The sequence below is a fragment of the Xenopus laevis genome, chromosome 8L (genome assembly GCF_017654675.1).
Source record: "Xenopus laevis strain J_2021 chromosome 8L, Xenopus_laevis_v10.1, whole genome shotgun sequence".
In the NCBI taxonomy this organism is placed as follows: domain Eukaryota; kingdom Metazoa; phylum Chordata; class Amphibia; order Anura; family Pipidae; genus Xenopus; species Xenopus laevis.
This window is the reverse complement of record NC_054385.1, coordinates 58,559,319-58,571,979: the sequence shown is the minus strand read 5'-3', so window position 1 is coordinate 58,571,979 and position 12,661 is coordinate 58,559,319. Positions and strand designations below refer to the sequence as shown.

The 12,661-nt window shown below is 38.5% G+C and overlaps 1 protein-coding gene across 2 annotated transcripts in view; it reads right to left on the bottom strand.

Moving 5' to 3' along the window:
- The window catches only part of pls3.L (plastin 3 L homeolog), a 46,498-nt gene extending 34,680 nt beyond the window's left edge, over positions 1-11,818 (bottom strand). The window contains exon 1 of one of the 2 annotated variants that reach the window (XM_018228767.2): positions 11,666-11,818. The gene's annotated coding sequence lies outside the window, so the exon portion shown is untranslated. The remainder of the gene's footprint in view (positions 1-11,665) is intronic. The other variant, XM_041571950.1, reaches the window with a different exon arrangement.
- Positions 11,819-12,661: the final 843 nt, after the last annotated feature.

Genomic DNA, 12,661 nt, shown 5'->3' with positions numbered 1-12,661 from the left:
ACCATCCATCACTTCCAATATAAAATAGGCAGAGGCTTGGAGAACCTGTAGGCCATATATCTTAAATACCTGTTGTATAATAGTTTTATTCTGTCAGCCGATAAACTTAAAATAATGAGTGATAAATACAGTAGGGAAGTGCTTCACCTACAAAATCAAACTATTCTATAAACCTTTTCTCAAATAGGTATAGATATTTTCTTTAGCACAGGGAGCTCTTAGGAGAATTGATTTGCATAATGCAAGACTAGTTTTTGGAACAAACATTGGCACAACTTTTGGAATGGTTACCATTAAAAGGCGGCTTTAATAAACTGGCATGTTGTTAAAGCAAAAGCATAAGGAAGTTTCTATATGTGCACTCATTGCATTCAGTCCTGTTTAAGAGGCCAGTTAAAGCCAAAAACCATTAAACTAGCAAAGATTGGTCTTGGCAAGGTTATTTTTTCCAACCCATTCCATAATTATCTACTTCAAAATAGGAGTGATCTAGTACTGGCATTGTCAGTAGGACAAAAGGAGTTGTCCTATTTGATGTAAAACATACACACCTTTTTTATAAACAGCCTTGTGTTTCGATGTTAAAACTTTTCCTACCTGCCATATATGTCAGCAAACCTGAACTAAAAGCACAAGAGTTCAACATCTGTCTCTACCAGTTTCCACATGAATTGGGTCTGTTTGGCAGAACATAGAATTTAGCAGTATAGAAGAATACGCCTAAATAAAAGTACACTTCCTCTCCCTTTCCTTTTTGTGCACATAGCTGTAATCGAAGCATCTTAACCCTAATTAATATTTTTTATTATTAAAAAGAATGGTATTAAGCAATATTCATGCTTTTAAATGGCATATTGGTGAAGCACATTTTTCATTGAGTTACAAGATAAGTTTTTTTTTTAATTACATTATAACTTTTTTTTAGCTGTTGCATGCTGACAGAATATTTTAAAGTGCAGAAAAAAATGAAAACTCTCTTTTGTACATTTTAATGCTTTGAATTATTGCCAGACAATAGCGAAGGCTTGCTATACTGAAAGCAGACAAGGAGGTAGCGTCATAGTAACAGGTGTGTGTCTGCTCTTAGGAAATATTGACAAAAGCATTGTGTAAATAGATGATTTCACGAACACCGCAAACCGCCTACCATCTCTGATGCAATAGGCTGGATTTTAAGCTTCTTGATGCATAGAGATCAAAAGTGTCAAATGGCCATCCTGCAATATTCTATCAACTGGAAATAGCAATCAGTTCAGTTTACAGTACAATTTGTTGAATCCATAAAACATCTAATATGATAGTAGGTGATAAAGAAACCTAGGTACTTGTGCAAACATACAATGTTGCATTAAAAAGTTGGACTTGTGTAAGAGAGGTGCTAAACACTATTTATACAGACACCCAATTCCTTAGATTGAAAGAAACCAGGGCAGGGACAACCCCCTCCCAAAAAAGAAACCAGTCATTCAAACCTTCCTAAACTTATTATATTTTGAAGTGGTTTATTATAGGATATGAAGTCAGTCTGATTTCCATGATGGGTAATACAGATTCTGCCACATTTGCTTGGGCAGTTTGGTTAAATATAAACATACTGCCCTTGTGGCCATATATGTCGCCCACTGGCCTGAACGAACAGGACACAAGGATTTTGCCAACCCTGTGTATGATCTGGGGGATGGGGTCTGTGTGCCCCACTATTTTCCAGCCACACCCTGTTCACTCAGTTCCACAGGCAAATATATGAAAATAAGGTCATCTGCACCAATTTTCAGTAAACTTGACCTGAAAATATATGTGGACCCTACCGAGCCCCTTGGTTCAACCACAAGACAGCAATAGAGCTGAACAGAAAAACATGCTTTGCTGGAAGTGTAATTCAAGGAATACTTTAGCCATATATAACACTATTGCAGTGTTATAGCAAAATACATACAATAAAAGGTTACAGTGCAGAACTAAATTGAAATATATAAATAGATAAAGGATCCTGGTTATTTTACTAACAAACCACCTGTTGCAAACATTTGCTAAGAGCACACATAGCGTATTGTGGTTAGGGGTAACACATGCAAACACATCTGTTCAGAGCATTAAAACTATAAGCCTTGTGGAAAGTAAAAGCACATTCCAGTATATAGAGGCTGCTGGTAATACCGTTGGTGTTTTTTAGAAACATGAACACGCTTGCAGATCATGCCCAGAAATACATTATCAAAATCTTTAGAATAAACCTCATTCACCCATTGACAGTAAAAAAACAGTAGCCCCAACGCCTGACTATAAAAGTGCTTACAGTGCAAATCTTACAACTAGGTGCTGACTATACTACAGAATGTACTTCACTTATGGACAACGACATTCACAAACAAATTCATACATGCAACTTGGTCTAATAATCGGCTAGATTTTACCTCTATGTTACAATTAGCAGAAGAGTGTTTTGTAAACTATTCATTAACAAATGTGTATTCAAGTGGTTGTTTGCCATAAGCATAAGCTTTGTAATGGACACCATTATGGATGTCCCATTAATTTATAACACTATGGTGCAGATTTATTATATTTATTATTTGGATAAAAAAAATCTTATTTTTTCTTGTAAAAACTTGAATTTTTCATGATTTATTACATCACGACCTGTCGAGATCATATAGAAGTCAATGGCAGCGGTCCATTGGACCATTTGAAGAGAATAGTATTCACGATGTTCAAGTGTTTTGCTCAAAAACGCGATCATTTTGAGCAATTTCAGGGTTTTTTTCAGATAAAACAAGTTTTTTCATTTGAGTTTTTTCTTAAATTAGAAACCATTCGAGTAATGCGTTTATTCGAGGTCTAAAAGAAGCTCACATAGCTCTAAAATTTGACCTTTGATAAATAACCCCCTTATAGTAGAATGTAAAATTATTCACAAATACAGACATCCTACAGTAAGACAGCAACTTACTACCACCGGGACAATATTGGTAACCTTGCCCTGTTGTTCAGATCTTACAAAAATGATGGGCTTTATCTGCGTCTAGGCCATCAATTGGACAGTCCTGTCACAGGAAACTTCATGTGATGTGTGTTGCAAGCCATTTCAATCTACCATTGATTCACAGACAAAAAAAACATTGTTTCTAAGCACTGAAGCTCGAATAGGCAGGATCTGTTCCATTTGCATTCTAATGAGAAAGAGTTGCTATATTGTATCTCAAAGGATGCTGGGGAAGAGGATTTGTATGTCAAAATAACTTCACCAATGTCTGAAATATTTACAAATGTGAGCATTTCATAACCAAGAATTGCATTAATGCTTATAAAACACATAAATTGTATTTAGTGGATTGCAGAGAGTTGGCAATTTTGTATATTTAAAAATAGCAAATTCACTATTATTTCGCACAGGCTTGTAAAATAAGCCAAGGAACCTTCTAGATATGGTGCAAGTAGTAAACACAGCCCCATGCCCTGACCCCAAGCTACGAACAATTCCATTCAACAAATACTATTGGATATGTTTATAGGCAATCATTTCTTTACTCCTACACAGGTATGTGAACAAACAAAAAAAATGTAATGCTATTTACATGTACTATGTGACTGCATATTTCACTGTTGGGAACTAGGTCAACTAACTTACAATGGTTACATGGTTCTCATGTGATTAATATGACACATTCACCTTGAAATACAGTGTTGCAGTTATAAATAATCTCAACAAATTTACAACTGGTCCTTATTTAATGGCTTATGAATTGCTGAACTTCCTGTTTCACCATCTGCATGATTAGACTGCGAATATCAAGCTTTTGGGTCAACTGGGAGTCAGTTCTTAGTCATTTAGGGTCACCAAAACTCTGGGCCTTCAAAAAGAGCCAAGCTTGCCTAGCAATAACAATGTCTACAATGTGGAAGATGACAGGTGCCCTTTAAGGTTAAAGGGCTGGCTCACCTTCACTTTAACTTTTGGTATGTTATAGAATGGACACTTCTAAGAAACTTTTCTTCGTTTACGTCTACTATTAAAAAAAAAAAAAAAATATATATATATATATATATATATATATATATATATATATATATATATATATATATATATATATATATATATATTTTTTTTTTTTTTTATTTTTTTTTTTAAATTTTTTTTTTAATAGTTTTTAAATTATTTGCATTCTTTTTCTGACTCTTTCCAGCTTTAAAAATGGGGGTCACTTACCCAATCTAAAACCAAATGCTTTGTAAGGCTACACATTTATTGTTACTGCTACTTTTTATTACTTATTTATATTCAGGCCTTTCCAATTCATATTCCAGTCTCTTATGCAAATCTATGCATGGTTGCTAGGGTAATTTGGAACCAGACTGCTGAAACTGCAAACTGGAAAGCTGCTGAATAAACAGCTAAATAACTTACCACAAATGATAAATAAAAACCAATTGCAAATTGTCTCAGAATATCACTCTCTACTCTACATCATACTACAAGTTAACTCAGAGGTGAACAACCCCTTTAAGATGTCAAATTACCTGATGCAGATTGCCCCGATGAGGCTCGTCGATTGGGCTGGACGAAAAATTTTGATCGGGTGCCTTCGAAAGCACCCAAACCTCGGCCATTGTTAAGTGCTGAATAGTCAGATACAGGTAGAATTCTATTGTTTCTACCTGTATATCAGACGATTCAGCTCTACACGTGTGTATTGGAACGAACAATCTTTCTTGGAAAGATCTTTTCCAAGAAAGATCATAATTGTTACGTCTATGGCCACCTTAATAGTTCTAAACAGATGCAGGATGAGGTTGCTAGAAAGTGCAGCATGCCACAACTTCAGTTTGAGCTCCCTGGATTACAGGATAAACGAATGAGAAACCCAAGGATTTCCGGATTAAAGGATAAACACGTAAAGAAACCAACACTGGCTAAACACACCTGAATTTTATTTCTTCGCCTTAACATTTTGACTTGTGAACATTTTCGTCACATATGCATTTGTCGTTTTCCCCTGGAAACTGTTATAAAGCAAAACACAAAACAGCCCGATAAATGAAATATAGCAGTTACCAGGCTAATTCGATTTCCCTCCATCAGCTACAGGCACTGATCCCAATCTAGAAAGTACAGACCGGCTGCCTTATGTCTGCAGAACAGAGAGCTGGTTGGGAATTGCAGGAATGCAGTAAAGTTAGTAATTGGACACCAGAATGAAATCGGATAGGAGAGCAGCAATAAAGGTAACACATACTTGCATTCATTCAGGCAAAGGAGAATGAACTCTTATGCTTTACTTGGGGGGACCAGGGAGATGCTTAAAAAGTCAATCTGCATCCAGGCTGACATTTCTATCACTAAATCCTACATGACACAAATATTTTATAGATTTTTTTTAATTATTTTTAATATGTTCCTTATTTTATACAGAGCAGACACATTTGCAATTTTTTTCACGACACTGTTTTAATTCTCATTTTTCCCTGCCCCAGTGGAATGTACAATTGCGTCCCAGAAATAATGGAACTCTGGGTCCCCAGCACTGTAAGGATACACGGATAACAATTGGGCCTCTAAACACTGAATCCTATATATTATACAGATAGGAGTAAATATGACTATACAAGTCTGGAGGGTCACATTAGATGCTGTTTGGCCCAAGTATGGTGCCTTCCTGAACACCTGCCTGATTGGTCGACCCCAAAAAAAGGCCAGATATCTACCAGGCAAGTTATAAAAACCCAATGGATGATGACAGCAATTGATTTGGGCCTCCCTAGGGTCCTCTTATGATCCGATCAATGGCCTAGGAGTGACCTATCCAAAAAAAAGGATGCTGCAGTGCATGCCCAAAATTACAGATATTACATTTACATTTGGCAGCTAGGAGAAGTTATAGAACAAGGGAATACCAGGCCAAGTTCATTTCCTTGCCATTAAACATACCGCAAATCATAACCCAAAGAACCGACTGAATCTGAATATAAAAAAGAAATATGTACAGCCAACAAAATAATCGGACGTAAAATTTCTGCAATAAAATGTATTCTAACAAAAGAAAGAAATACTGTAAAAGTATTGTTTTCTTTTAAACTAATACACAATAAACCAACCAAATATTACCAGTCAACACCTTGCAAATCTGCTTTCATTCAGTCCCAGGCAGTCTCCTTCTTGACTTCCAGAAGCTCCAAACAGGAAGCCCAAGACTGCTGAACACATTCCACTGGGATTATGTAACTCAGCATGGGCTGGGGATTGTTTGTTGCTCAGGGGTATAATAGTGAAGCAATTAGCAAAGACCAAAACTTTAATAACATGCATAACAATATTTAAATTGGTATTCCCTCCTAATGAATGCAGATTAGTCCCATATTATAATAAAAAAAAAAAAGCCCCTTTTCCAGGTTAAGCATCCCTTTATTTGTACCAGAACAGTTCACGGATGCCTTATTTAAACAGTGGTAGAGAGCTATAAATTTCCACAAGGAAAAATAACCAAACAACTGTTTGTTGAACATGATTTATTTTGCTTCCTAGGCTGAAGCAGTTTTGCACAGTTAACTATTCACAGACTAGAAACAGAAGAAAAAAAAATAAAGATACATTATTCTGAAAGAATTTGCAATTGGTTTTAATGTTCTTATTATTTGTGGTTTTTGAGTTATTTAGCTTTTTATTCAGCAGCTCTCCAGTTTGCAATTTCATCAATCTGGTTGCTAGGGTCCAAATTACCCTAGCCACCATGCAATGATTTGAATAAGAGACTGGAATATGAATAGGAGAGGGCCTGAATATAAAGATGAATAATAAAAAGTAGCAATAACAATAAGTCAGTGACCTTCATTTGAAAGCTAGAAAGAGTAGGAAGACAATTCAAAAATTATAAAAAAAAAAAAAGGGCAATTGAAAGGTTTCTTAGAATTAGCCATTCTGTAATATACTAAAAGTTAACTTAAAGGTGAACCACCACTTTAATATATTTCTTAAAATTAAGGACAATCTGATCCTAAAGGAGACATACACAAGGCAAACTAAGTGCCCTGAAGATATGGGGGGGGGGGCAGTTGCATGCTATCCACATCAAATGCAATTGCAAGCCCTAGGGTGCAATTGTGTGTGGCTCCATCACTGCAACATGTTTGTACAATGAATAGCATCAAATCAGTGTCAGTTAGCAAGATTCTCACTTCTAGGACATGATAATCTGAGAAGGCCTACTGCCCATTAGGGATGTAGCGAACTGCCGATTTGGTGTTCGCGAACGCCGTTCGCGAACACCGGCAAAAAATGCGAACGTTCGCGAACAGTTCGCGAACTTCGAACACCGCTAAAATCGTTCGATTCGAACGATCGAAGGATTTTAATCGTTCGATCGAAGGATTTTCATTCGAATCGAACGATCGAAGCCATTCGATCGAATGCTTTTCATTGGATCGAATGCTTACAATCGTTCGAACGAATGGAAATCGTTCGATTTTTAGCGGTCGAAGGAATTCGAATGGTCGAACGATCGAACGCGAACTCAAACTGCGAACGTTCCCAAACGTTCGCGAACATTCGGCGGACGCGAACGGTCGAAGTTCGCGCGAACTAGTTCGCGGGCGAACAGTTCGCTACATCCCTACTGCCCATAATGTTTTTTTGTATGCATTTATGACTTGAATAGTTCAATATTTTAAGTATAATGACATTAAAATAATGATTTCTGCAGTTACAGAGAAGAAATGTAAATCACTTTGCCCTGTAGACACCAACATATGCACACACCAATCAGATATACAGCACCTTATTGTGATTCTCAGTGTCATAGGCAAATAAAAGATGATGTTTTGGCTGATGAAAATTGTTGGGAATCTTAGTTTAATAACAGCTGAAGGTATGGGCTATACGGCCCTTAAGACAAAATGAAAAACGTCTTCCAACATTATACTATCCAAATGATATATTTTATACTATAAAAGTACATTGAGTGTTGTTCTGAGTCATATCAGTAAAAAGCACATCTGTCAGGTAATTGGGATGAATAGTAACCCCTGGCTTACTGTGGCTGTACAGCAGATGAGCATCAATCCGTCAGCTGATAGACTGAATGGCTTTAACATATTATACCTGCCCAAATTACACCTCTGCACACAGATAAAAGTCAGTTTGTTAAGGAAAAAGGAGTCCATATAAAATTGTGTGTACGGTAACTAGCAAAATTACAATACGACTTTCACTGTACAGCTAAGGGCAGGTACCCAACTTCCCTGAACTACCTTGAAATGTTACCATGACGGATGCAAGAGGTCTCAATTTATGTATCCATTTTGCTTTTGGGAATTAAAAATAGGAGCGGAAAATCAATGTTCCTCTCCAATTTGGATTTTCTGAAGTTAAAAAAATGATTTGTCAAGAGCCCTAGAAACATTATGAATTACACTTTACTTATGGAGGGGTAATAAAATACAAAAAAAAATAAGTACAGTTCACTCCTAAATCATCTCAGGTGTCAGATGAAAGCTCAACTTTCCAACCTACCAGATACAAGTTGGCAACACATGGGTTAGCTTGCACATTTAAGAGATATATATATATATATATATATATATATATATATATATATATATATATATATATATAATATATATATATATATATATTATATATATATATATATATATATATATATATATATATATATATATATATATATATATATATATATAAATAAATAATATAAATATATCAACAAAAAAAGAGAACACATGATTTCAGAAAGGACAAGGTGTGGCAGTTAAGTGGCTTGACTGGTACAGGTTTGGGCCTGTTGCTGAAAGGGATGGTTCATTTTTTAAAAATTTTAGTATGTCATAGAATGGTTAATTCTAATAAACTTTCAATTGGTGTTCATTATTTTTTTTACAATTTTTGACTTATTTGCCTTCTTCTTCTGACTCTCTCCAGCTTTCAAACGTGGGTAAGAGACCCCAAGTAAAAAAACAAATGCTTTGTAAGGCTACACATTTATTGTTATTGCTACTTTTTACTTCTCATCTTTCTATTCATATTCCAGGCTCTTGTTCAAATCAATAAAGGTTGCTAGGACCCTAGAAGCTCCATCGTGGAAATTGCAAATTGGAGAGCTGCTGACTAAAAAGCTCAATAACTCAAAAACCACAAATAGTAAACAATGAAAACACAATTGCAAATTGTCTCAGAAAATCACTCCCTACATCATACTAAAAGTGAACAAACCCTTTCATCTCTTGGTGCTTCAACAACAAAGATTGTCAGCTCTGCTGCCATATTTTGCCTGGAAGCCACCGTCTAAAGAAATGGTGTTAAACTAATGGCTGCTTTATAAGTATCATATTCGGAGTAATTGCCAGTATAATCATTTAGGATTTAGACACACAAGAAAGCATAATGATGAACTGGGAGACTGCCAAGCATAAATTCCTGCTACTTGGATGTACAGTATGTATTCACTTAAATCAGTTTTAAATTGAATGCTGCAGAACAGAAGGAGCTTCCCTTATTTTTGCTAATAAAAAAAGCATATGACCTGTGTTAGAAACATTCATAGCACTAGCCACAACTAGCTCTAAAGGTGGCCATACTCGGGCTGATAAAAGTTGCCGACATACAGAGTCGGCAGCTTATTGGCCCGTGTATGGAGCCCTCCGACCGGCTTCTCCGATCGATATCTGGCCAAAACAGTGTCGGACTGGCCCACCAGGATAAGTCCCGATGGGCCCAGGTGTCAGTGGGCCCTCCTACTGCTAAACATTAGGCCTATTTCATGGCCATTCCCTATTTCTATGAGGACAAAGAGGCTAAATAGATGGGAAATAGTGTATAGTAGGTAAAGAAAAGACACTAGGAGAATAGAGGTTGAGTGAGGAGAGGAAGAAAAATAGTACTAAGAGTGGGCCCCTGGTCAAAGGTTTTTGGGTGGGCCCCTGGTGTCCCAGTCCAAAACTGGGCCAGATATCGATCGGACGGGACTAAAAATCCCGTCGGATCGCAGCCGCATCTGTCCGTTGATGCAGTCCCGCAATCCAACCGCCCGTTAGCCATTGTTAGGATCTGATCGTTGGGCCCTAGGGCCCACGATCGGATCAGCCAGATATTGCCCACCTCAAGGTGGGCAAATCGGGGAGAGATCCACTCGTTTGGCGACATTGCCAAACGAGCGTATCTCTGTGTATGGCCACCTTAAAGGAGAAGGAAAGGTTTGACATGGTAATGTATTCAAAATGTTTACCCCACATGTGCCTCCTGAACCGCTATATTTCCGCTTCTGCATTGCCATCCATTACTTAGCTCTACCTTTCTTCATGCGTTAGCCGGCGCCATTTTAGAAGCGCCGACGTCACTTCCCCCGCGGCTGCCCCACACTGCGCATGCGCCAATTTTTTTCCCCCTCTTCACTTGACCCCGCGCGTCATCAACGCTCAGCGCTCAGCAGTACTACAGAGAGGAACTGCGCATGATCCAGGTCGTGAGTCGCAATGGGAAGATAGGCATGCTGGGAAAAACGCTTCTCCTACTCTACACTATCAGAGGAAACGGATCAACAGAGCTGCTACAAGAAAGCACACAGAGGTAAATGTAACACACCAGCAGACTTTTAGTAACACGGCTGCTTTTTTAAAGATAATTCATGTTTGGGCTTTACAGGTCCTTTAAGTTAGTTACGCTAGACAACAATCAAGTTCTGGGTATACTGAGGAGGACTGAATGCTGAATCTGCTTTATTTGTAAATGTGTTAAATTGCTTCATGAAGTGGCTCACAGCCTATTAACCCTTAGCTACCACACAACTTCTGCATTCACATTCCAGCTTTGAGGAACAACAGCCATTGCTTACACAGGAGCTGAAGACAGACATAGAGCGGATTGGGAAGGGATATAAATCACCCCCTGCTTGTCTCAAGGCCAAGTCTAGAAAGTTTTTAATACCAGGAACTGCAACCCAAAAATCACATGTGCTCCAGAAGAGAGACAAAGGGATACATACATCATTTACTTAAAATGAAAGATCCCTAGAGACCCAAGTGATTACAAATCATTATGCATGCACAACAGAGGGCACCATGCAGTCCCATTATTCATCAGAGACATAAAGGTGCAGCTAAACAGTTACCTAAGGGGTTAATGCATGCAAATCCACACCCATGGTATCACTACAGAGCCTTCATTAATTACCGCTTCCAATATGTCATCCCAACCAGCAGCATTAATGCTGGAGATGCCCCAGAACTACGAACCCTTGTTTGGCAGGGAATGCTGGGAGCTGTAGTCCTCGCACACATAGAAGAGGCGCAGTACTGAATCATACACGTGAGCATGCCATTAGAAGGCGAGGCATGGGCTACAGGTAGTTAAATGCTGCTCACGTTCCATGTAAATCCATAAAAACGCTTCGAAAATGAATGTTTGAAAAATGTATATATATACACTTAAGTCTATTTCAAACAAGTACAAAAAGTTGGCAGATGCGGAGCACGCGTCAGGGGGAAAGAAGAGAAGCAGCTGCAGCAGGTCCGTATTAAATGGGAGAGCCCATTGCTCAGTGGGAGCCAAGTCCCTGGAAGGGCAGAGATGTGCTCTCCCTGCAGTGAGGTGCTTAGTGCGCTGCCCTGGGCTTACGGCTCTGCCATAGAATAAAGTAGAAGGATAGACAAGGCCACTTACATGAACTTTCCTCAATCTGCTGCGTGTCGATGGTACCCACAGTGAACCGGCTCCCTCTTCTCTCCAGCACCTTCCTCCCCCAGTGCCAGCTCAAACCCACACACACAAGCACCTCAGCCCCAGCAAGGCACAGCAACCCTAGCCCCACCCTTTCTCCACTCCATTGGCTGTTCTTGCACACCCAGCCCATCACTCCTTGCCCTGTGATTGAGCGCCGTGGCTGTCAATCAGAACTGGGAATGGTCAGGAATGATCCACAATGGCTGGAAGCAGAGGGCGGGGGCATGATGGAAACAGATAATACGAGTTTTGCCGTCAGAGTGATGCAGGCAGTGTTACAGTTCTGCTCAATGGAAATGATGCGGAGGAGACGCAATGAATGGTTTAAGTGGGAGAGTGGGCTGATATAAGTTGCTGTAATAGTACAATTATTTTCTAATTATAGGAAATGTTTTATATTCACTCTTCTCATGTAAGTTTCTCACTCTGCATTGTCACTTCCCTGTGGTCTGGTCTGGAGCCCTGGTAGATGCTGTGAGGGCAGAGAGCCCCTCCTTATGGTGTTGGCTATGCAGTGTAGTTGTTGCCTTATGTGTCAGTACTTGCCCAGAGCTGTGGGTATATTAGGGTTGCCACCTTTGCTGATTGCTAAACCCGAACATAGGAGGCGGGGCAGATAGTGATGTAATAACAGGCATGACGACATCAGAGGTGGGCACAATGATGTTGGTAGAGTAATGACATCAGGACGAGGCTTTTGCTTCTCTTAGATGCAACTGGTTGGATTTCTATCCAGTTTTTTGCAATGTTTTAAAGTGTTGATGCCCAGTTCAAAACCACACAGGTGGCAACCCTATCTCTAGCTACATTCTACATAAGTAAGCCCAATCATTTAATTACAGGTATGAGATCTAATATACAAAAATCAGTTATCCAGAAAGCTCTGAAATACAGAAATGCATATTTAGTAAAAAAACAAAAAAAAAAAACTTATTT